Source organism: Mesocricetus auratus, unplaced genomic scaffold (genome assembly GCF_017639785.1).
Source record: "Mesocricetus auratus isolate SY011 unplaced genomic scaffold, BCM_Maur_2.0 Super-Scaffold_100043, whole genome shotgun sequence".
NCBI lineage: Eukaryota > Metazoa > Chordata > Mammalia > Rodentia > Cricetidae > Mesocricetus > Mesocricetus auratus.
Genome location: NW_024429220.1, coordinates 1,817,562 through 1,840,706, shown reverse-complemented (window position 1 = coordinate 1,840,706; position 23,145 = coordinate 1,817,562). Strand labels below are relative to the sequence as shown.

At 39.3% G+C, this 23,145-nt stretch overlaps 1 long non-coding RNA gene across 1 annotated transcript; it reads right to left on the bottom strand.

The window, feature by feature from the left end:
• Nucleotides 1–14,251: 14,251 nt before the first annotated feature.
• On the bottom strand, nucleotides 14,252–15,367 carry LOC121135825. Its single transcript, XR_005872945.1, has 2 exons — nucleotides 15,284–15,367; nucleotides 14,252–14,768 (listed from the first exon to the last, which is right to left on the bottom strand). It is a non-coding gene; the product is annotated as an uncharacterized LOC121135825 (long non-coding RNA).
• Nucleotides 15,368–23,145: the final 7,778 nt, after the last annotated feature.

The window sequence follows — 23,145 nt, the reverse complement described above, 5'->3', positions numbered from 1 at the left end:
GAAACTCTTCATCCCTCAGCAAGTCCTACAGCACAGCTCCACCAACTAAGAGGACCTGGGACTGCCTGACGCACAGTGTGCCCTGGACAGGCTCATGCACTTGTCGCAGCCTTTTTTATTCTCTTTCTTGGTTGCTGGGATGCTTCAGCCCACACTAGAGCCAGCGTCTGCATGGTGGTTAGGATTTGACATCCAGCCAGAGGTGAGGACAAAGGCACATGGTGTTGTGACATTGGAGGTGCCAGCTTCTTCCTGCTCGGTGGCTGTCACTCTTGCGGGCCCCACCCCCTACCTAGGCTCTGGCCTTCACAGCCCCCTCTCTGTGCTGAAGCTTGGCCCACAACGGCCCCTGGAGCCATCTTTACACATTGCGCACTGGTCTTGCCCTACTCGGAGGCCCAGTGCCGTGGCTCAGGACTCTTGGTGAGAGCCTGTGCTTCTTGTGCTATAGTGTAAAATGAACAATTAATGTTAAAGTTTGCTACTTGAAAAAAATGGGCTGCAGATCTAAACAGAGAATTCTCAACAGAAGAATCTTGAATGGCTGAGATACACTTAAAAAATATTCAAGATCCTTAGCCATCAAAGAAATATAAATCAAAATGACTCTGAGATTTCATTTTACACCTGTCCGAATGACTAAGTTCACAAACACAAGTGACAGCTCATGCTGGAGAGGATGTGGAGAAAGGGGAACACTCCTCCATTGCTGGTGGGAGTGCAAACTTGTATAGCAACTTTGGAAATCAGTATGGTGGTTTCTCAGGAAAATGGAAATCAGTCTACCTCAAGACCCAGCTATACCACTCTTGGGCATAGACCCAAGGGATGATCAACCATACCATAAGAACTCTTGTTCAACTTTGTTCAGAGCAGACTCATTCATAATAGCCAGAACCTAGAAAAAAACCTAGATGTTTGCCAACTGAATAATGCATAAAATTTTGGTACATTTTCACAAAGGAGTATTACTCAGTTTTTAAAAACTATGACACTAGGAAATTCAAATGCAAATGGATGGAGCTAGAAAAAAATTATACTGAGTGAGGTAACCCAGACCCAGAAAGACAAACATGGTATTTATTCACTTATAAATGGATATTAGCTGTAAAGTAAGGAATAACCTTGCGGCAATTCACAAACCCAAATAGGCTAGGCACCAAGGAGGGATCAAGTGGTACAATGTGATCTCCCTGAAGGGGAAGTAGAAGGGATTTCATGCATAGATTGGGGACAGGTGGAGATAGGAACATGAGGGATCAGATGGGTTTGACTTGTGGGGAAGGTACTGGAAGAGATGACTAGAAAGTTGGTCATTTCAGGGACAGCTTTAAAAATGGTACAAGGGAAACTTCCAGGAATCTACAAGGATGGCCCAGTTAATAGTCATAGCTCATGGGGATGTGTAGCCTGAACTGGTATTATTAACATATTTAACCTTTGGAATATCTCATGGAAACAGACTCTGCCATGGCTACATATAATCTTGAGATTAATAGGCATTCTTTCTATCTTTTCAACCATTTTATGCTAATGTGATCATTAGCTTCATTCACAGAATGTACAGTAATTAAATTCTATTGTTGAAAGAAGATAATAATGAATATCCCATGAGTAGGATAGAAGTCAACGTAAATCAAATTCATATTTAAAGGTTGCTTGCCTGAAAAGGAAATCTTGGGAGATTCAAATACCAAAGGTGGGTTTATGAGTAACAGTGGAGTTCCTTTGAAGGTGAATCTGTAATTAGGGAGAATATATCATTTGGCTTTTACAGCAGTTCCCACTGTTTCAGATGAAATATTCTTTGTTTGTTTCTTGTTTCTATTTTCATAAAATAGTTTCTATACCAACAGGAAAACCCCCATCGAGGTGATCACATTATAATTAAAAAGAATAAAATAAAATATTAAATGGAACCCTTTGATGTTTCCTTTCAATGACAAATTTAACCTACAAAAAATCAGCTTCAAATATTCCAACCAAATAATACATATATTCTGCACGAAACTGGGAAAATGAAGACATAAAAATATTTTAATTGTTTTATTTTAATTATAATCTAAGCTTTTATTTGATATATGTACTGGGACTTTCATTTTATAAACATTACATTATAATTTCAATGATATAACTCCATATACTATTTATGTGCTATAAAATGGGGACACTTTTGCCACTTTTGCTGCCTTTAGATGGCAAGGAAGCATTCCCCAAATACATGTTATACTGAATGCTTAGGTTGTTTCCAATATTTTTTGCCATTATTTATCAATGATACTTTCATAATTCACTTTTGCAAATACTGAAAAATCCTACTGAATTGTCATTTGGATTCTCTAGCAAGCTGCTTTTCAGAAATTTTATTTGATTACAACATGGAATATTGCTGGTAATTTGGGTAAGAATGGTTACATTGACATAATTTCTAACTTGGATGAATGAACATTCTTATATCTACTGAAATTTTAGGACATTTATGGCTTTGGTATGGATTTTAGACAGCAAAACAGGACATGTATCTGTTTCTTGTGCTCAGTGTTTTAACTTATATTAGTTTTGATAAAAACACTCATGTCATCAAAATCAGAAGAGGTTTCCTGTGGCATTCATTGATGTTTTTGTTTATAGATACTAATGAACATACAAAGAAAGGATGTTCTACTTTGCTCTAGAAGTAATGTTCCCTGGTGTTGTTGTAACATAGGCAAGCATGTGTAAGCATGTGCTTTTGCACACACAGCTAGTCCATAACTAGCTCCTAAGATGGAAACTATGATATCAGATCTCTAACATGTCAAAGTGAGTATTAAAAAATAAGATACTTCTAGAAAATTACTAACATACTTCTCAATGCCAATTCGTAAGTATTTCATAATTTCTTTAGTAATAGATTTTAGTACTGTCTGGAAGGATTAAAACCCAATTAGAAATGATGTTTCATGGTATGTACTCACACATATATGGATTTTAGACATGGATCAGGGGAGTGTCAGCCTACAATCCCAGTGCCAGTGAGTCTGGGAAACAGGACGGTACCCAAGAGATATGCATGATACTCCAGAGAATTGAAATGAGGTAAGATCTCCTGAAGAGATTGGGAACTAGGGGGGAGGGAAGAGGGAACAACAAAAAGGAGAGGGGGAGAAGAAGGCATGGGAGATCAGGAAGGTTGAGTCGAGGTAAGAATAGAGGAGAGCAGGATGAGAGATACCATAATAGATGGAGTCATTATAGGCTTCAGGAGAGAGCTGACGTTAGTGAGATTTCCAGAGATCTACAAGGGTAACACCAACTGGCAAATTAAGCAATAGCAGAGAGACTACATTAATAGCTCCTCCCTGATGATAAGACTGATGACTGCCTTATATGTCATCCTAGAACCTTCATCCAGTGACTGTAAGAAGCAGAGGCAGATACCCATAGCTAAACACTGAACTGAACTCCTGGAACCCAGTGACAAGAGATGGAGGAGTGATGAGCAAAGGGGTCAAGACTGTGCTGGTGAAACCCACAAAGGCAGCTGACTGGTCAAGGAGGAGCTCTTGAACCCCAGACTGAGGGCTGAGAGGCCAACACGGGAATGATCCAGATTCCCTGAATGTAGTTTCAGTGAGGCCTCTGATATCTCTGGGACCTTGGGTAGTAGATCCGTGTTTACCATGGTGTATGAATGAACTTTGGGAGCCCATTCCACATGGAGGGATGCTCTCTCAGCCTGGACACATGGGAAAAGGCCTAGGTCCTGCCCTGGATGAAATGACAGACTCAGGAGATTCCCTCATGGAGGGTCTCACTCTCCCTGGGGAATGGTGTGAGGATTGGGTGGAAGGTTGGGGGAGGCTGGTAAAGGGACAAGAGAAGAAGGGTGGGAGAAGGAGCTGGGATTGACATGTGAAGCAAGAGTGTTTCTAATTTAAATAAAAACATTATATACATATATATATATGAATGTAACACATCCTTGCATAAGTAACTAAATTTTCCACAGCATAATCAAATTGTAGTATTGTCTAATACTACATAGACATTTTTTTCATATCTTAATTTCCTTATAGGGTAGAACAAAAAATAACATCATTACTGCTCTGGCATTCGGTCCTAATGTTAGAGTGAAGTAGATTATAACTTGATGTCAATAAACATTTAATTTTCTTATATTTTTTGCAAAAAAAAGTTATTGTAAGATGTCTAAAGAAGACAAGACCATGTAATTTCATTTACATAAAATATGTGTACACTAAGAATGACAAAGATAATTAATGATTCACAAGAACAAACTAGCAATGAGCTTACTAAAAGGGAGTATTACACCCAGAATTAGCATGTCTATTGGCATTGTCCTTGCTCAGCTCATGTTTAGGATGTCATTTGGAAATACTTTATGAGTGTAGCTGCTGACATTCCTAGTAGACATAGTCTCTCAGCAATATCCTTGAACCTCTGACTCTTATAATCCTTCAAACCCCTCCCCTTCAATGGCCACTTAGCTTAGGTGCAGTGTTTTGTAGATGCATCCATTGTGACTGGCACAACTCTCAGTTTGATTATCCATGGCAATCTATAATGGTATCTGTTGGAAAGACAAGTTTTCTTTATTTCAGGTGAGGACTACACTTACATGTGGATATAATGACAAATATTTGGAATGTAATTAGGGATTATGTTTGTTAGGGAAACATAGGGGAAGCCCAGGATGCCTTAATGCTACAAATAAGCAAACAAAAATCATACGGTCACTAAGGAATGCTGAGATGTATAAAAATAGACTACCCTAAGGATGAGCACACACCAATTTGTCTAAATGGTCATCCTTGAAACATACATACATGCAACATACAGACTGAGCAGGTTGTACTAACATATTTTGGGTGTGTGTGTGTGTGTGTGTGTGTGTCACAAGAATTGATGATAAAAGATGAAATGAATATTAAAAGATAAAGGTTTATATGAAAGGCATTGGAAGAAAGAAAGGAAAGGAGAAAGTTATATAATCAAATTATAATATTAAAATATAATAGAAGTATATTTGTTTATACATGAACCATCTGATGGCACTAGATGGCAGACATGAGCCGAGAATCTGGTATTCAACAAACTTCTTGATTCATTCCATCTCAAAAAAAAATCACAAAATATACAGATGTATAGATGTATACATTCTAAATAAATATTTCAAGTAGAGAAAGGAATAAAATTACAAAATCATAAATACTGTGACCTGACTCTGTCTATAATATTCTCTCTGGCATGCTTAGTGACATCCCAGCACATGCTCAATAAATAATCAGTAATAAATAAAAGAGGAATAGATAGGTTGTTTCTCCTACATATCAGATGTATGCTTTCACTAGCTTACATCTCTTCCTAGTTGTGTCATTGTTTTAAATATTAACAGAATTTGAGTAGTTTCTCAAAGATGGCAGATTAGGCTACAATTATTTTTGAAGCAAAATAAAATTATATAGTAATAATATAATTTCTATATTGAGTTAGAAGAAGGAGTGTTCATTTCATTCATAGGTAATTTTCTATCTTCTCTTCTAACTTGGGTACATTTTATATATTTTTCTTCTCTAATTTCTCTGGACAGTGTTTCTAGTACTAACTACACTAGGCAGAAGCAGTAAGAGCAGGTGACTTTGTTCTGTTCCAAATCTTAGCACAAAAGCTTTTGGATTTTAACTATGCTACCTGAACTCTGAATTATGCTGAAGTCAATTCTTTTTATACTAGTTTGTAAAGAACATTTTTCAGGTAGTAGATTACCATCGCTTGTGTATCTCTTTAGATGCGCCTGTAATGTTCATCTGCAGTTTTGTTAGTGTTTCATTTTAATTGATTTACATATTTTGACCATTTCTTGCACCATGTTAAATTCCATTTTTGTTTCATATGTAGTCCTTGTTATGTGTTGCTTATTTCTGTTTTCTGTTACTTTGTTAATGTTTTTAAAGATTTAATAATGGCGTGTGTGTGTGTGTGTGTGTGTGGTGTGTGTGTGTGTGTGTGGCACATGTATATATAACGATATGTAGTTTTGGGGCAGAAGGCAGCTTTTGTTGTCCTCTTCCATCAGTTTCCCTCCATTCCTTTGAGATGGGCTCCATTCCTAAGCCTGGGCTCAGCTTTACTAGATTAAGCTGGAAGCCAGTGAGCCCCAGCCATATTCCCATCTCTTTCTCCCTTATAACTGGGGGTCCATGTGTACAAGGGATGCCAGGCCTGTAGGATGGTTCCTGGAATGTGAACATAAGTCCTCAAGATTACACAGTAAGTACTATTAACCATTGAATCATCATTCTGGTCCCTGTTGAGGATTTTTAAAAAGAAGTTATCATGGATCAGCCTGGGGTTCTCACAGTTCACAGAGTCTTTGAGTGGCTTCAGAGTCAGTGTAATGCTGCCATCAGAACTCCAAGAAGTGTTTCCTTATCAGGGTTTTTGAAGAGTTTGAAAAGGAGTGGCATCAATTCTTTAACTGTTTGGTAGAATTCGGCAGTAAGCCATTTGGCCGTTGGTTGTTCTTTGATAAGAAGTTGTTTTGTTTTGTTTTGTTTTTGTTCTGATTCAGTCTTCTTACTGTTACTAAACAACATAAGTTTTCTCTTTATGACTACAAATCTTAGTAGATTTTATGTTTCTGGGAACTTACCCATTTCTTCTAAGTTACGTAATTGTGGTAATTTTCATAGTTCCTTATGATACTTTTATCAGTAGCATTGTCTTCTCTTTCATTTTTGCGTTTACATGAACTTTCTCTACAGTTTTCTTTATCAGATTAAAGATTTGTCAATTTTGTTTATCATTCAGAAAAACCACTGTTAGTTTTGTGTACTGATCTCAGATGACATGGTCATTGAGAACAAGTCCTAAAGCTAACAAGACTCCGTAAAACTGTGTTAGAAGTAAATCAGTGTAATAAACTCAGGATAAAATATTTTTTGCTTTCTTTTTCCTTTTTTTTTTCTTTTCGTCTTTTACCCCGTTCCCTCTCCCTCCCCTCCTCCCACACTCCCCTTCCCCCCCAGCCTCCCACCCTATTGCCAATTCCTTCCACATAGGGGATATCTAGAGTCTGTCATTTCACTCCAGGTAGGGTCCAGGCATTCCCCTAAGAGTCCAGGCTGAGAGAGCATCCCTCTTTGCGCTATGGGCACACGATGATGGTTTGTATTCCAGGGATAGACACTGATCCACTGCTCAAGGCTCCATAGGTTGCCCAGGCCTTCTCAGGATAAAATATTAACACAAAATGAATCAGTTGCATTTCTGTAAACACACAACTATCAAATAAGGAAATAAAGACACTTTGCAATTAATGACATCAATAGGGAGAAAGAAAGCCTTCATTTAACATCTTTTCTTCCAATGTGATTACTACATCTTTTTCTTTCTTACATTATTTCTCAGGATAGGTTTCACCTACCACTAGGTGGAGACATGTCCTTGCTAAAATTTAGGATAAGCCAATCTGGCTGGTAAAGGATTAGCTAAGGTAGTACCCCACAGGAAGTTGGTACTACCCCTAGAAAGGCAAGATTTTGCACTTTTTTTCCCCTAGGGTTCCTGCCCCTCACCCTCAGTGCTCCTGAGAGCTACCCTGAGGTTCAGCCATGTCTGCCTGCCTTCTTGAGTCCTGACTCAAGAAGATGTACATTTTCCTTTTCTGCCTCTTCTTTCAGATGGCAGCCAAAGCCTGAGTATGCATTCCCTAGTCTTGGGTTTCCGTGCTCTTTCTCTAAATCGCCCCCTTGATATCATGTCTGCTTCTCTGCCTGCCATGTTGACTGATTTCGTGCTGGCTTAACTCAAACAGAATAACTTTCTTTTCTGTCTTTCTCTTCTCCATTCTCCTCTAGCAACTACCGATAACTACAGTTTCTCTTCCCCAACGTTCTTCTTTTGAACACTAATGAAATTGGCTTTGAGTTTCTAAGTCCATTCTTAAATTCTTTAACCTTTTATTTTTAGATTAATTTATTTTTATTTTATGTATGTGGATGTTTTGCTGCCTGCATATATGTGTACCATTTGTGTGCCTGGTACCCACAATGGCTGGATGAGGGTGTTGGATCCCCTGGAACTGGAGTTTCCACACATTGTTATCCAGTGTGTGGAAGTTGAGAATTGAACCAGGGTCCCTTGGAAGACCAGTAAGTACTCTTAACTACTGACCTGCCTTTCCAGATTTTTAAATGAAACTAATAATGCAAGAGCAGGTTCCAGTTTCCCTTGTGTTGTGTGTCAACTCTGCTGAGACTCTCCAAAACTTCTGGTAACATACCAAAAGTATGTATAGTTGTATCAAGAAATAGATCTGGACTTGGTGACACACACCTTTAATTCCAACACTTGGGGAAAAGATTCAACTGGAACTCGGTGAATCCAATCCCAGCCTGGTCTATATAGCTATTTCCAGAACAACCAGTAGTATACAATAACTTGCCATCAAAAATAGTAATAATAAAGCAAAACAAAATTATATAAAGAGAACTCATCAAAATAAAACATTTTGTACAACAATCAGCTGAGTGAAAGGTTAGCCTATGAACTAGGCGGGAGTGGGAGGGGTGTTAAATTGCAAATCCTTAAACCAATGAAGAAGCAACTATAACCCAAAGCAAAAACAGTTGCTAGCCCAACTAAAACACGTGCTAATTTATGATAGGTATTCCTCCAAGAGAGAAGTGTTTTACTATTTGGAAATAACTGATTCAAAGACAGTTACTTGTCCAGACCTAACGCCCGGCCTCAGCTGAGCGTGGGTCCTCCTGGGGACTCAAACTCAACCATCACCCCCTCTCTCAATCTCCCTTGGCCTGCCCCCAGCATCCAGTGTACCCATCCAGCCCAGAAAGACTTGAGTCCTGTTGTGACCCACCTTTGGCTCTCCCCAGACCCACTTGCCAAACCCAACCATCACATCCTCCCTTGATCTCCCTGGGCCTGCACTTGGAGTTGAGTGGACTCACCCAGCAAGGGAGGACTTGAGTCCTGTGGCATTCCAGTCTCTTCCTAGACCCTCGTGCTCAGCCTCAGCTTCAGGGAGATCAGTGGAAACAGAAAGACCCCACCTGCACTCACTTGAAGAAGGGATGGGAAGAGGACAGTATAAGAACACACTCAGCAATAGAAAGGCCATATGACTCCACCAGAATCTAGAGACTCCACACCAGCAAGACCCGAAAAGCACACCACAGATGAAGTAGAAGAGACAGACCTTAAAAATTACCTTATAAAGATGATAGAGACCCTCAAAGAGGAAATGAGGAAATCCCTTAATAGAAGAAAAAACAAAAAATTCATGAAATAAGCAAATCTCTTAAAGTATCTAAAGAGAGCCAAAAAAAGACAAACAAGTATAGGAAACAACTCCAACAATCCAAGACTTGAAACTGAAATGGAAACAATAAAGAAAACACAGAATGAGGGCAGGCTGAAAATAGAAAAGGTGGGTAAAGGATCAGGAACTACAGATGTTAATATAACCAATAGACTACAAGAGATGGAAGAGAGAATCTCAAGTGTTGAAGACTCATTAGAGGATATACAGTCATCGACCAAATAAAATCTCAAGTCCAACAAATACCTAAACATACAGAAAATATGGGACAACGTGAAGAGACCAAACCTGAGAATAATAGGTATAGAAGAAGATGGAGAAATACAGCTCAAAGGCAAAGAAAACATATTCAACAAATTAAATGAAGAGAAACTCAACACAATTCCTCTAAGATCAGGAACAAGACAATTCTGTCCACTCTCTCCATGTGGTTTCAACATTGTACTTGAAGTTCTAGATAGAGCAATAAGACAACAAAAGGAGGTCAAGGGGATACAAATTGGAAAGGAAGAGGGCAAACTCTCACTATTTGCAGATGATATGATAGTTTACATAAGTGACCCGAAACACTCTACACAGGAACTTCTACAGCTGATAAACACCTTCAGCAAAGTGGCAGCATACAAGATTATACACAGATGATAAATGGGCTGCAAGAAACATCAGCCTTTACAACAACCCCAAACAACATTAAATATCTGGGGATAATGCTAACCAAAGAAGCGAAAGACCTGTATATCAAGAACTTTGAGTACTTAAAGAAAGAAATTAAAGAAGATACCAGAAAATGGAAAGCTCTCCAATGCTCTTGGATAGACAGGATCAATATAGTAAAAATGGCAATCTTACCAAAAGCAATTCAATGCAATCCCTATCAAAATAGCGACACAATTCTTCACAGACACTGAATCAACTTTAAATGGAAAAACAAAAGATCTAGGATAGCCAAAAGAACCCTGTACAATAAAGGAACTTCCAGAGGCATCAACATCCCTGACTTCAAGCTTCATTATAGAGCTACAGTCATGAAAACAGCTTGGTATTGGCACAAAAATAGACAGGTAGACCAATGGAATCAAATTGAAAACCCTGATATTAACCTACATACCTAGGAACACTTGATTTTTTACAAACAAGCTAAAATTATACAATGGAAAAAAGAAAGCATCTTCAACAAATGGTGCTGGCATAACTGGAAGACTGCAGATAGATCCGTATCTATCACCATGCACAAAACTTAAGTCCAAATGGATCAGAGACCTCAACATAAATCCAGCAACACTGAACCTCTTAGAAGAGAAAGTTGGAGGTACCCTTGAATGAATTGGTATAGGACACTGCTTTCTGAACATAACACAGCTAGCACAGACACTGAGATCGACACTTAACAAATAGGACCTCCTAAAACTGAGAAGCTTCTATATGGCAAAGGACACAGTCAACATGACAAAAAAGCAGCCCATATAATGGGAAAAGATATTCACAAACCCAGTATCTGACAGAAGGCTGATCTCCAAAATTTACAAACAACTCAAGAAGCAAGTATCCAAAACACCAAAGGATCCAATTAAAAATGTCAGGTACAGAACTAAATAGAGAATTCTCAATACAGGAGTCTCAAATAGCTAATAGACACTTAAGAAAGTGCTCAACATCCTACCCATCTGGGAAATGCAAATCAAAATAACTCTGAGATACCATCTCACTCCTGTCAGAATGGCTTAAATCAAAAACTCCAATGACAATTTATGCTGGAGAGAATGTGGAGAGAGGGGAACACTCCTCCACTGCTGGTGGGAGTGCTAACTCATACACCCACCTTGGAAACCAGTATGGAGAAGCCTCAGGATAATGGGAATCAATCTATCATGAGGCAGTGATTCCACACTTAGGCATATACCCAAAAGATGCACATTCATACAACAAGGACGTCTGTTCTACTATGTTCATAGCAGCATTATTTGTAATAGTCAGAACCTGGAAGCAACCTAGATGCCCCTCAACTAAAAAGTGGATAGAGAAAATGTTGTACATTTACACAATGGAGTATTACTTGGCAGGAAAAAAGCCACAATGGATTCTTGAAATTCATAGGCAAATGGATGGCACTAGAAGAAACCATCCTGGGTGAGGTAACCCAGTCACAAAAAGACAAACATGATATGATATGTACTCAGTCATATATGAGTTTTAGACATGGCTCAGTGGAGTACCAGCCTACAATCCCACCATCAGTTTGGGATTCTAAGAGAGATATGAATGGTACCCCAGATAAGGGGAATGAGCCAAGATCTCCTGAGCAGGCTGGAAGCATGAGGGAGGAGAGGGGGATCTGTGAAGAGGAGAGAGGGAGAGGAAGAGGGGAGAGGAGGACATGGGGGAGTGGGAAGATTAAGTTGGGAGAGGAGGAGAACAAGATGAGAGGTACCATAATAGAGGGAGTCATTATAGGTTTGGGAGATACCTGGCACTAGTGTGATTTCCAGAGATCTACAAGGATGACACCAACTGACAATCTAGGCAATAGTGAAGAGGCTACCTTAAATGCCCATTCCTGATATTGAGTTTGATAACTTCCTTATATGCCAACTAGAACCTTCATCCAGTGACTGATGGAAGCAGAGGCAGACACCCACAGCTAAACATTGAACTGAACTCCTGTAACCCAGTTACAGAGAGGGAAGAATGATGAACAAAGGGTTCAAGCCTGGGCTTCTGAAACCCACAGAGACAGCTGACCTGAACACGGGGGAGCTCTTGGACCCCTGCCTGATAGCTGGGAGACCAGCATGGGACTGATCCAGACTCCCTGAATGTGCGTGTCAACCAGGAGTCCTGGACAAACTGTGGGGCCTTGGGTGGTGAATTGGTGTTTGTCCCAGGCATACAGATGGACTTTGGGTACCCCTCCCACAGTGAAGGATGCTCTCTCGGCCTGATCTCTTGGGGAAGGACCTGGGCCTGGCCCTGGACAAAGTGACAGACTCAGGGGATCCCCCAGGGATGGTCCCACACTACCTAAGGAATTGAGTCGGGATTGGATGGGGGCCTGGGGGAGCTGGTTGGGAGGCAGGGGAGGAGGGGAGTGGGAGGGAGCTGGGATTGACATATGAAGCAAGATTGAAATGAAAAAAAACCAGTTATTTGGGTACTAATCAGCAAGAATTCTTTATAAATAGTGACTTTGAATGAGCTGATTTTCTGTATAAGAAAATGACTGCACAACCACTGTATCTTGGAGGGAATGTTCTCAATAGTCAATCCTAGAGTGCATGCCTGCAAAAAGGAAGCATCCCCATCCTCCCTGAGAGCCTGACACAAATACACAGAGAAAGAATAAAGAAAAAAGGAAGGAAGTAGGGGCTGCATTGCTATAAGACCTGAGCTCTCATCTATAGCCTCTACAGACCAGGGAAAAAACTGGCCCAGGACACATGCCCACAAGCCTATGGGGTGTGGAGTTCCAGTAAAGCCTCAGTTCTCAGCTTTGGCAAATCTCTTCTAGCAAGGTCAAGACCTTATTTGGAAAGAAGTGAAACTTGGAATCAAGACATCTTTAAGCAGGCATTGAGCCTGAAGCACAGTCTTTTCTGAACCCCTTCACCCTGTAAAAGTGGGCCATCTCACCTTGTAACTGTCTATTCTCCTTTAACTAGAAGGCAATGGCTTGAAACTTATTTTGCGGGCAGATTGCACTAAGGCCAAGTCAACATATATCCTCAAGGGGTAAAGTTGATTTTGCCATGGAAGAAGGACTGTATTTCAGTTAAGTTGAAAAACAGAGCAAGCACAGACTAGCCGGAACTTCAAGAGGATACATGAGATTAACTCCAGAGGGTGCTGAGCTTGACAGATCTAAAGTTCTGTTACATAAAAGTGATGAGAGAATTAATTCATCATTACACAAGTAGACACTAAGAACCTAGCACAAATCATTAGACAACACTTTACTAATAAAGTTCTCTTTAAAGTGGAAAAATGTATGGGGCACATGAAATAAAGTGAACATAGAAATGTTATCACAGGAAATAGCCAAAAGAGCAAAACAATTCTTTAAAAAATGTGTTTATAAATAAACAATATAAAAAAGAAACGTCATCTGAAGTGCATGTTTTACAAGGAAACCCCCAAATACTGCATTATTCAATCAGTAAATGATTTCTTAATGAATAGTGTCCCACTGAGAACCTCAGTGGGATCTGCTGTCTTCTGTAAGCCAAGGTTGATAGTAGAAATTTGACACACTGCTCACAATTGCAGTGGGAGTAACAACACACTAATAAGAAAGAGGCGGTCCACTTGAGAGTCAAAATCTAGAAAGGACGTTATGAGCAGCATGTTGACACTGAGAGCTGAAACAATCCATCCCAATGCAGGCTGAGGATTCTTACTAGGATGGTATGTGCTGTCCCACACAGAAGTTCGCTACTTAACCAGCTGGGGTACTTCTACAGTGAAATGAATTAAACATCTCTCAACCTAAAGTTTAAGAAGTACGCTAAAAAGAAGCCATGCACTCAGGTCCAGGAGCCAGAACAGAGGTAATTTTTAGAACTCATCAACTAAAAGAGCATCTCACTTCTTATTAGATTGAAACATACTTCAATAGTACCTTCCCAAGGGCACTTCTCCACAGGGAAAAAAGGTCTTTTTTTTAATGTGATGTTTTAAGTGAGGAGTATCAGTCAGTGTAATTGCTACTGGACAAAAGGTTCAAGTAGAATTTGGTTTATACAGTCTGCAGCATCACTGTGACCTCAGAATAAGACCCTGGATATCAGGTAATATAAAGTCTCTGGCCAAGTTGGTTTATTCCAAGTTCAAGTTAATGGTGAGCTTCTCAGTTCATGTCCCACTTGCTGAACATTTCTAGTACCCAGACACATGTAATGTGAGTTGACATAATTCTGAGCACAAAACAATTTTATTGTCTTAGTCAGTAACAATGGCCAAATGCACACCTCTCCATGGCAAAGGCAGGATATTAAAGACATCACAATTTGGGAACAGATGTAGCATGACCTTGATTAGTGATACCCAACACACTTGGGTAATAAGACTTTGCACTACAAAAGTCAGAGTGTGAGAAGACAATCTCAAAATTTGCCCAAAAGTAGCCACACTTTCAATTGTTGGGTAGAGCACAGCAGCTGTGCTAGAGAGAACAGCTCTGCCTCACACACATGTGCCAGGTAACACAAAAGTACCTGGCTACATTGAAAAACATGATGCTGTTTTATTGTGAAAAAACTATGTTTTCAAAGACCTTTTCAAATAAAGCAAGTGACATGAAGATGTAATGACTTTTCTTTTCTTCTGGTTAAAGTCAAAATGTCTTCTGTTGAAACCATTTTCTTTTCTTAATAGTTTAACATCTTGGCATCTCCTGTCTGGCTGTTGAAGACATATTGTATTTCTGTCACTGGTGAAAAAGAAAAAAGTACTAGATTAAAATCTTAGCAAAAAATTTGAATATTAAATATTAAAATATAGCTTGATTAATAAAGATAACACCATTTGAAATATTGTACAATATTAAGATTACCATTATTATTTTTGCTTCTATCACCACACATGTTCCAGAACTTGTTGGTTTCAGTGGAAACAATAATGCTGCCCATGATAGCAGGTTCATCAATAACTAATCAAATAATCTGAAGTGCATGTTCATTGGATTGTGTACAATGTATGAGGAAAGAATAAAGATGGGTTAGATTAAGTTTAATTACATTACAAAATCATAGCCGGGCGGTGGTGGCACACGCCTTTAATCCCAGCACTCGGGAGGCAGAGGCAGGCGGATCTCTGTGAGTTCAAGGCCAGGCTAGACTGACAGCCTCCAAAACAATACAGAGAAACCCTGTCTCATAAAAACTAAAAAAAAATCATAATGAGCATATATTTGATTATTGCATTCTGCCAATGAAATTCCTTTACCCTCTTTTAGTAAGCTGCATGGAACCACTTGTGCTCTTGAGGAAGCCTGCTCTCCACTGGCACTAACATCATGCTGACTCCATTTTCTAAGTCCTAAAGAGCATTCTCACTGAGAGATTAACAATGAGAATTGTGATGATGTAATATTCTGAAAATCCCTTTTACATTCTAAGACACCATAACCCATTGCTGGAGCTCACATCCAGAGTTAATAATACACCTTGATGCCACTTAAGATTTAAGATGACTAGCCTGTTATGTACTAAAATGTTTGCTGAACCTGCCTGTAAGAGAGCATTGTAACATCCAACTTTACTTGCTTTGGCTAATCTAAGGTATAGATGCAATCTTTACTTATGTACTCTGCCATGCACCAGAGCAATGCATGTGTATTATTTGCTGAAAGCAGCAAACACAGAAGTTGAAAGCAACTTCCCAAAACCTACCATAAAAGTTAAAAGCAACCATTTATATCTGTCAGTTGATAAGCAGTATTTGTTATCTGGATCAGCTGGGATCAGTTGTAGGTAGTGACTTAATCCCTTGTAAGAAGCTGTTAAAGATTTCTGTAAAGTATTTCATTCCTTATCCCATAGGATGTTTCCTATGCTGTTCAATAGAGTGAAGGCAGACAGTGATGCCACTCACAGATGGACAGACCACACACACACACACACACACACACACACACACACACCCTATACAATAGACAGACACACAAAGGGATAGCCATACACAGACACAGAGACAAACAGATTCACAAGACAGCCTTCAGACTCAGGTAACAAAGAACAAAAGACTCAGGGAACATGAAGTAGAAATACAGAATTCAAATACTAACTTAAGTTGTTTAAATGACTCTAAGGAGAAGTGTTTTTATTTTTTCTTTAATATAATAGGGACATATTATTGGTGACTTGGAGTTAATCACTAATGTGTTATAAAAATCCACACAGAGAAGAAATCCTTGAGATAATGTACACTGTATATATGGTACTTCCACACATATGCAAACCCAAATGATACTATAAATCATTTAAAATAGTCTAACCCCAATCCACTCATTAAACCAAACACCTTTATTGAATATACTCTGTGAGGGTTTTGGGAGGTGGAAATGATGATTCTGAAGCCAAATTACTCAGATGTGAATCCTGTCTCCACATTTTCCAGCCATGAATCTTACCTGTTTCCTTCTTATGATTTGATTTATGTATTTATGTGCATTGGTGTCTGCATGTACATCTCTATGACCATGCCACATCACCTGAACTGGAATTATAGACAGTTAGGAGCTGCCACATGGGGGCTAGGAACTGAGTCCAAGTCACCTGGATAGGAACCACTCTTCCTTCCCACTGAGTCATCTCTCCAGCACCCCTGTTTAATTTTCTTGATATTACTCTGCATCAGATATTCAAAGCAGAACTGGTGAATCAGTACTTAGCTCCTAGGATGACTATGAACTTTAAATGCCTTACAAAAATTACTGAACACTCTAGGGATTTTTGTAATTCCTGATAGAATGGAAAGGATTTCTCTCCTCCTGTCCTATCTAATGATGAATGTATGATATAGTATGGGATGCAAAGTCCTAGAATCAATACTATTTATGTAGTTATCAAATAAGCACTGTGTGTGGTTAGAGTTAAGGCTGCTCAGTTGCCACATGAAATCGTCTTTGGGATTCATTAGCTTTTATTCCTGTTCTTGAAACAAGAGCTGAGAATTAGAATTTGGTGGTCAACTCAGGTGCCTGATATAATTTTGCTTCATATGATTTGGTTTCCAAGATACAGGTCATAATCATTTAAAAAAATCATGAAGCAATGGAAAGGAAACTATGGTGAATAAGTATGTGTCAATAAGTCGTTTCTTTTCATTAATTTTTATTTAAACTAAAAGCAATCTTCTTTTACATACCAATCACAGTTCCATTTCCCTCTCATCCTCCCCATTCCCCCCCACCTGGTATCATCCCATCCCTCCCCTCATCCACTCCCCAGGGAGGGTGAGGCCTCCAATGCAAGATCATCAAGATCTGTCTCTTCATTTGGGGCAGGTCCTAACCCTCCCCCATGTATCTAGGCTGAGAGAGTATCTCTCCATGGATAATGGACTCCCAAAGTCCATAAATACTGGTTCCACTGCCAGCAACCCCACAGACTGCCCAAGCCCCACAACTGACACCTATATTCAGAGTGTCTGGTTCGGTCTTATGCAGGTTCCTCAGCTGTGAGACTGGAGTCACTGAGCTCAGTGAGTTGTTTTCTACCCATAGAAAAGAGTGTGTGGAGTTGACCCTGAATAACTGAGAACACTCAATGCTGGTTATAAAACAAGAAAACTAGCAAAAACAAGTTCAATGTAAACTTTTCTGTCAGGTTTGCATGTGTAAACACATATGCAGATATGTGCAAACACACATAAAACTAATCACTGATATTTAATGGAGCAGTAGTTCTCCACATAGAATGTGTGGTAAAGAAGACATTCTTGTACCACTTGTTCTGAGTTGCACAGAACAAGTAAGTAAGGTATTGGAAAGGAAATCTTTGATGACTGATAAAAGTTGTAGCATTGGACATGGATTCTATGTAACTGAGACAATTAAAAACAAAATTAACGAGGAAATGCATCAGCCCTTCCAGGCCCCAAACCCCAGCGAGCCCAGCTTCAGGTGAGATTGCATCTCCAGTGGGGACACCCCCCATCCCATGCCCAACACCCATCCCCTCGATATTCCAGGGCTGCTCCTGGCATCCAGAAGACCCGCCCACACAGGAAAGACATCAGCCCTTCCAGGCCCCAAACTCTGGCGAGCCCAGCTTCAGGAAAGACATCAGCCCTTCTGGGCCCCAAACTCCGGCAACCCCAGCTTCACCTTAAGCTTCAGTGTCAGCATCCCCAGCTTCAGGAAGGAAGGAGACCAGTGGAGATGGAAAGACCCCACCAGCACCCACTGGAAGAAGAGATGGGAAGAAGACAGAATAAGAACTCACTCAGCAATAGAAAGACCAACATGACCCCACCAGAATCTAGGGAACCAACACCAGCAAGACCTGAAAAGCACTACATAGATGAAGAAGAGGAGACAGACCTTAAAAATTATTTCATGAAGATGATAGAGACCCTCAAGGAAGAAACAAGGAAATCCCTTAAAGAAATAGAAGAAAAAATCCATGAAATGGGGGGAAATTTTCAAAAAATAAACAAATCTCTCAAAGAATCTAAAGAGCACCAAAAAAAAAAAACCAAAAAAATGAAGGAAACAACTGAAACAGTTGAAGGATTGAAAGCAGAAATAGAAACGATAAAGAAAACACAGAACGAGGGGATCCCCTCTTGATTAAGTATTGTGCTTATACTGATCTTTAAAAATGTAATACATAATTAAATACAGACTATAGATAGTTACTTATAGTTAGGTTAGTTAGGTTTTCTAGATATACAGAGATATATTTGAGATAGATAGACAGTCTTCAAACCTTTCAAAGACCTTCAAAAATTGACATTTAAAATGGTTTAGGGTTTTTCTTGATAATGATGTCTGCTCCTAGCACATCAGTTATGTCTGAGAGGAAGATGGGCATCAAATAAACTTGTTATGGAGTTTACTTTCAACATGGCAAGATTAGCCATTTGGGCAAGAAACTGCTCTTTCTTAGACTGCCTGACTGTTGCTATATAAACTGGACATACAAAACCCACAGGAAAGTGACTACTAAACTCAAACAGTCCTACAGGGTTCTTGCTTCATGGAAGAGTGTACAAGACTTTCTACAGGACACAGATAAATGAATAACAGACTGCCAATACAGATGGACAGTTCAAAATTTCCTGCTTTGCTGAGAAGTCTTCCAGACACAATGTGGTCTGTGGGCTGAAGATGGATGCTCCAACATTACAGAGAAACTTCTGGTGACTGTCCAGGCAGCAAGATATCTCTGTCAACTCTAGGGTTTATATATTATCCTTCGGTGGTCTTTGATGTAGTTGAAGACAGATAGTTATAATTATAGTTTTCTTTAGTTTTGATAAAAGATAAGCTACATATAAGACTTTAGACTCAGACAGATAGGATAGATAATAAAATTCTTTAAATCTTACTAAATGTTAATAGACAAAATATTGTAACTATGTTCTTACTTGATAACTGTTCTGTTATATATAATTTGAGTATGTTAAAGTTAAAACCTTTTTTTTATTTAGACAGAAAAGAGGAGATGACGGGGAAGTCCTGTGTATATGTCAATAAAGCACTGCTGGCCAATAGGGAAGCAGGATATGTGGGACTAGGAGTTGAGGAGGATTTTTGGGAAAGAGAGACACAGGCAGTCATGATGTATCTGCAATAGGAATAAGAGGTCCAGACTCCTTTCTCTGGTAAAAGAAATACTTAGATTAACAATTATGGGGTAAATATTTAAGTCAGAGATTGCCAATAAGAAACCAAGCCAACAGCTTCATAATTAATATAGCCTCCTGTGTGTTCATTTGGGACTGATGCAGCTCTGGAACCAGGCTGGCGGGAAGGCTATACTCTACAAAAATGCCATGCTTGAATGTCATTGAGCCCTCAGCAAAGTGTATTCATGACACATGCTCCATGTCTTGGTCCTGGAAGCCTGACTATGGTGAATTGGGAGTGAAGAAATGTCAGAAATATAAGGCACACATACAGAAAAGCTGGGATTAGGTGGGCTGTGTGAGGCCTGTTGGAGGACACCAACTATACAACAACCTGATGTTCCAGCACATTTATTATGTTAAGCACACAGGAGAAGTGTTAGCTAGTCTCTATAAGGATGCAGTCTCAGTTTTCAGTCACCATGCAGAATGAAGCTATGCTGCTAGTTTTGGTACATACTCATCAATCATTGGCAGACTCTTGTAATTTGACCAAAGGAAGGCTTTCCAATCCTGCAACTTGAACCTATAAAGGCTTCACACATTCCCTTTGATGTGTATCAATGGGGTCCTTGCCAATATTACACATTCGCTTAGGACGTCATGTGTTCCTTACACATTTACTCAGGACTTCCTTCACTCATCACATTTATATAACTATAATGATGTATTATGTACGGCAACTTATTAACTTGCAAGATAAAGTCATGGTTGCTTCTTGTGACAGAGAGTAAAGTTTATAGTACACATTTGAGACATTTGAGGCACAAACTAGTTGTTTCTGTGTTCCATTCTTATCAACCCAAGTTTTTGTTTTGCCACAGGTGTCAGTAACTCCTGACAATAATGACAGCTACAAATTACAGATGAAGGAATAGAGTAGAAATACCTGGAATTCAAAAACCTAAATTATTACTCCAAAATATTCCCTAACTCCAGTCTTTCTACACCTTCCACATCTGAATCAAACAATGCATATTATTTTTATTGCTTACTATTTCAGTAAAATATCCCCATAGTTTATCATTTCACACAAAAGGCAGACATACAGAGACACTCAGAGATAGAGTCCAGATGCAAAGCTTTAAACTATCTTAGGACAAAGATAAGTTATCACATGAAGTCATCTATGTTGTATGACTACCATCTCTCTTCAATTCTGATAAAAAAATCAATGGAAAAAATAGGTTGTACCTGAATGCACATATTATTGTGATTAATCCCATGTTAATTAACACATATAATATGTTATTTTATGTGCTGGTAATTATTTGCTAAGCACAATAGATGTGTACATTCCAGAGTTTATTCAGAGGATATGAATACTATCCTCTTTGAAAATAGGGGTTAACTAGTTGAGAAAGAGGTAAATGGGTGAGAAGTGACCTAAATGTTAAAAACTACATAACCAGCATATATTTAAATATACCCTTTATCAAAGAAAAAAAGGCCTGACATTGTTACAGAAGTACTAAATGCAAAAGACTCTACAGTACTGAAGTAATGGAATGTATTTGGGCTTTCTATATTTAAGGACAGTGAAAACATTCTTTTCTATGTCAGATAGTGATTTGAAGTTGTGGCAATTTGATATTTGTCTCAAAGCTTTGTGTACTATAGGACATACCCCTGGAATCCAGTTGCAGAGAGGGAGGAGGGATGAGCAAAGGAGACAAGACCGTGATGGAGAAACCCACAAAAACAATTGACCCAAACAAGTGAGAGCACAGGAACCCAGACGCAAAGTTGAGGAACAGTGTTGGACTGAACCAAGCCCTCTGAATGTGGGTGCCAGCTAGGAGGCTAGGGCAGTCTATGGGACCTCTAACAGTGGAGCCTGTGTTTATCCCTAGTGCGCAAATGGACTTTGGGAGCCCATTCCCTATGGAAGAATACTATTGCAGCCCAGATACAGGAAGGAGGGTCTGGGCTCTCCCCCCAAATGATGTGATGGTCCCCCTGGAGGACCTCACTGTCTTTGGGGAGTGGGGGGCATGGATGGATGGGAGAGTGAAGGAATGGGGGGGGTTGATATGTAAAATAAGATTGTTTCTAAAATAAAAAAATGCTTTTTGCTTGTGTGGGCTTGGATGTGGAACAGGTTATTCATTAATAGCTTGTGTTATGCAATAGCATGGATATAGTATTGAACTCCTAAAACGTAGAGTAAAGAAACAGTTGAGAAAATTAGGGGTTAATTTCCTGGCCTGAAAAAAAATGATTAGGGTAGGAAGATATTGAAATCCCCAGTCAAACTGAGGAGAGCATAGCAGTCTGAGTGAATCTGAAAATCAGTAAAGTCGGGAACAGTTTGAGAATCGGGCCTTTGTCTGAGCTGAGGTAGAGGTAAGAACTACAGGCTTGGCCTCTTTGCTTTTCTGATCCTCAACTTGATGCTAGAACCTCAATATCAGTCTCAGAGTCCTTTATTTATCATGTTACAATTAATGGTTGATAATAGAAGCAATTGAAAATACTTAAGTCAAGAATGAGATTTGTGAAATCTATACTTGGTGTGAATATGCCGAGTTGCAATTTGTGAGCATTGTTATAACCTGTAGTACATCCAGAATACAAAACTATGCTATTTTCCTAGGAAACACACTGAAGCTTCATATTGCCATCCAATAGTTGATATGTGAATATCATCAGGATTGGAAAGTTTCCCTAAGTGAGTTTCAAACAGATGGTGAGAGGAAAATGTGATGTGTTTGTGAGTTGAGCCATGATGGTAGACAGTGAATTCCAAGACGGGCAGAAGCAAAGTGTAGCATTAGGTGAGTAATAAAAAAAGAAAATGCATGAGGTTCTGGAGATGGCCCATGGTAAGGGACTTCTGTACAAATGTTGGGGCCAGGTTTGCATCTCTAGTACCCAGTCACGCTCAGCAATGTCTATAACCCTAGACATGGGGTGGGGAGCACAAAACTCACAAGAATCCCAGAGTTCACTAGCCAGCCAGTCTAGCCAATAAGTGAGCACCAGTCTCCAAAAATAGGACAAAAAGTTATTCAGAAATGTATGTAGCATTGACCTCTGTCTTTCATATGCCTACATGTGTATATCAACACACACACACACACACACAAACACACACACACACAGGCACATGTACACAAGGGGGTGATGTACACAGGAGAGAGAGAAAATGCACTTCACACAACAAAGAAAGAAAAGAAAAAGAAGCATGATGATCAACATAAAAGAGATGGGGTAAATGGATAAGTACCTGAATATTTTTAATCAAATTGGAAAATAATCAAAGAGTATATATTTTTAATTTTTAGTTTGAAAGTGTTAAAATTTTCATGACATTGAAGGGTAGCCATGTAATGAGGAAAATAACTAAACAGAAGGAGCAAAAGAGTTAAAATCCTGACTGGTCTTGGCATAAGATGACTGTTTTTCAGAAAGTTCAGTATCGTTGAAAGATGACATAAGACACACTGGGG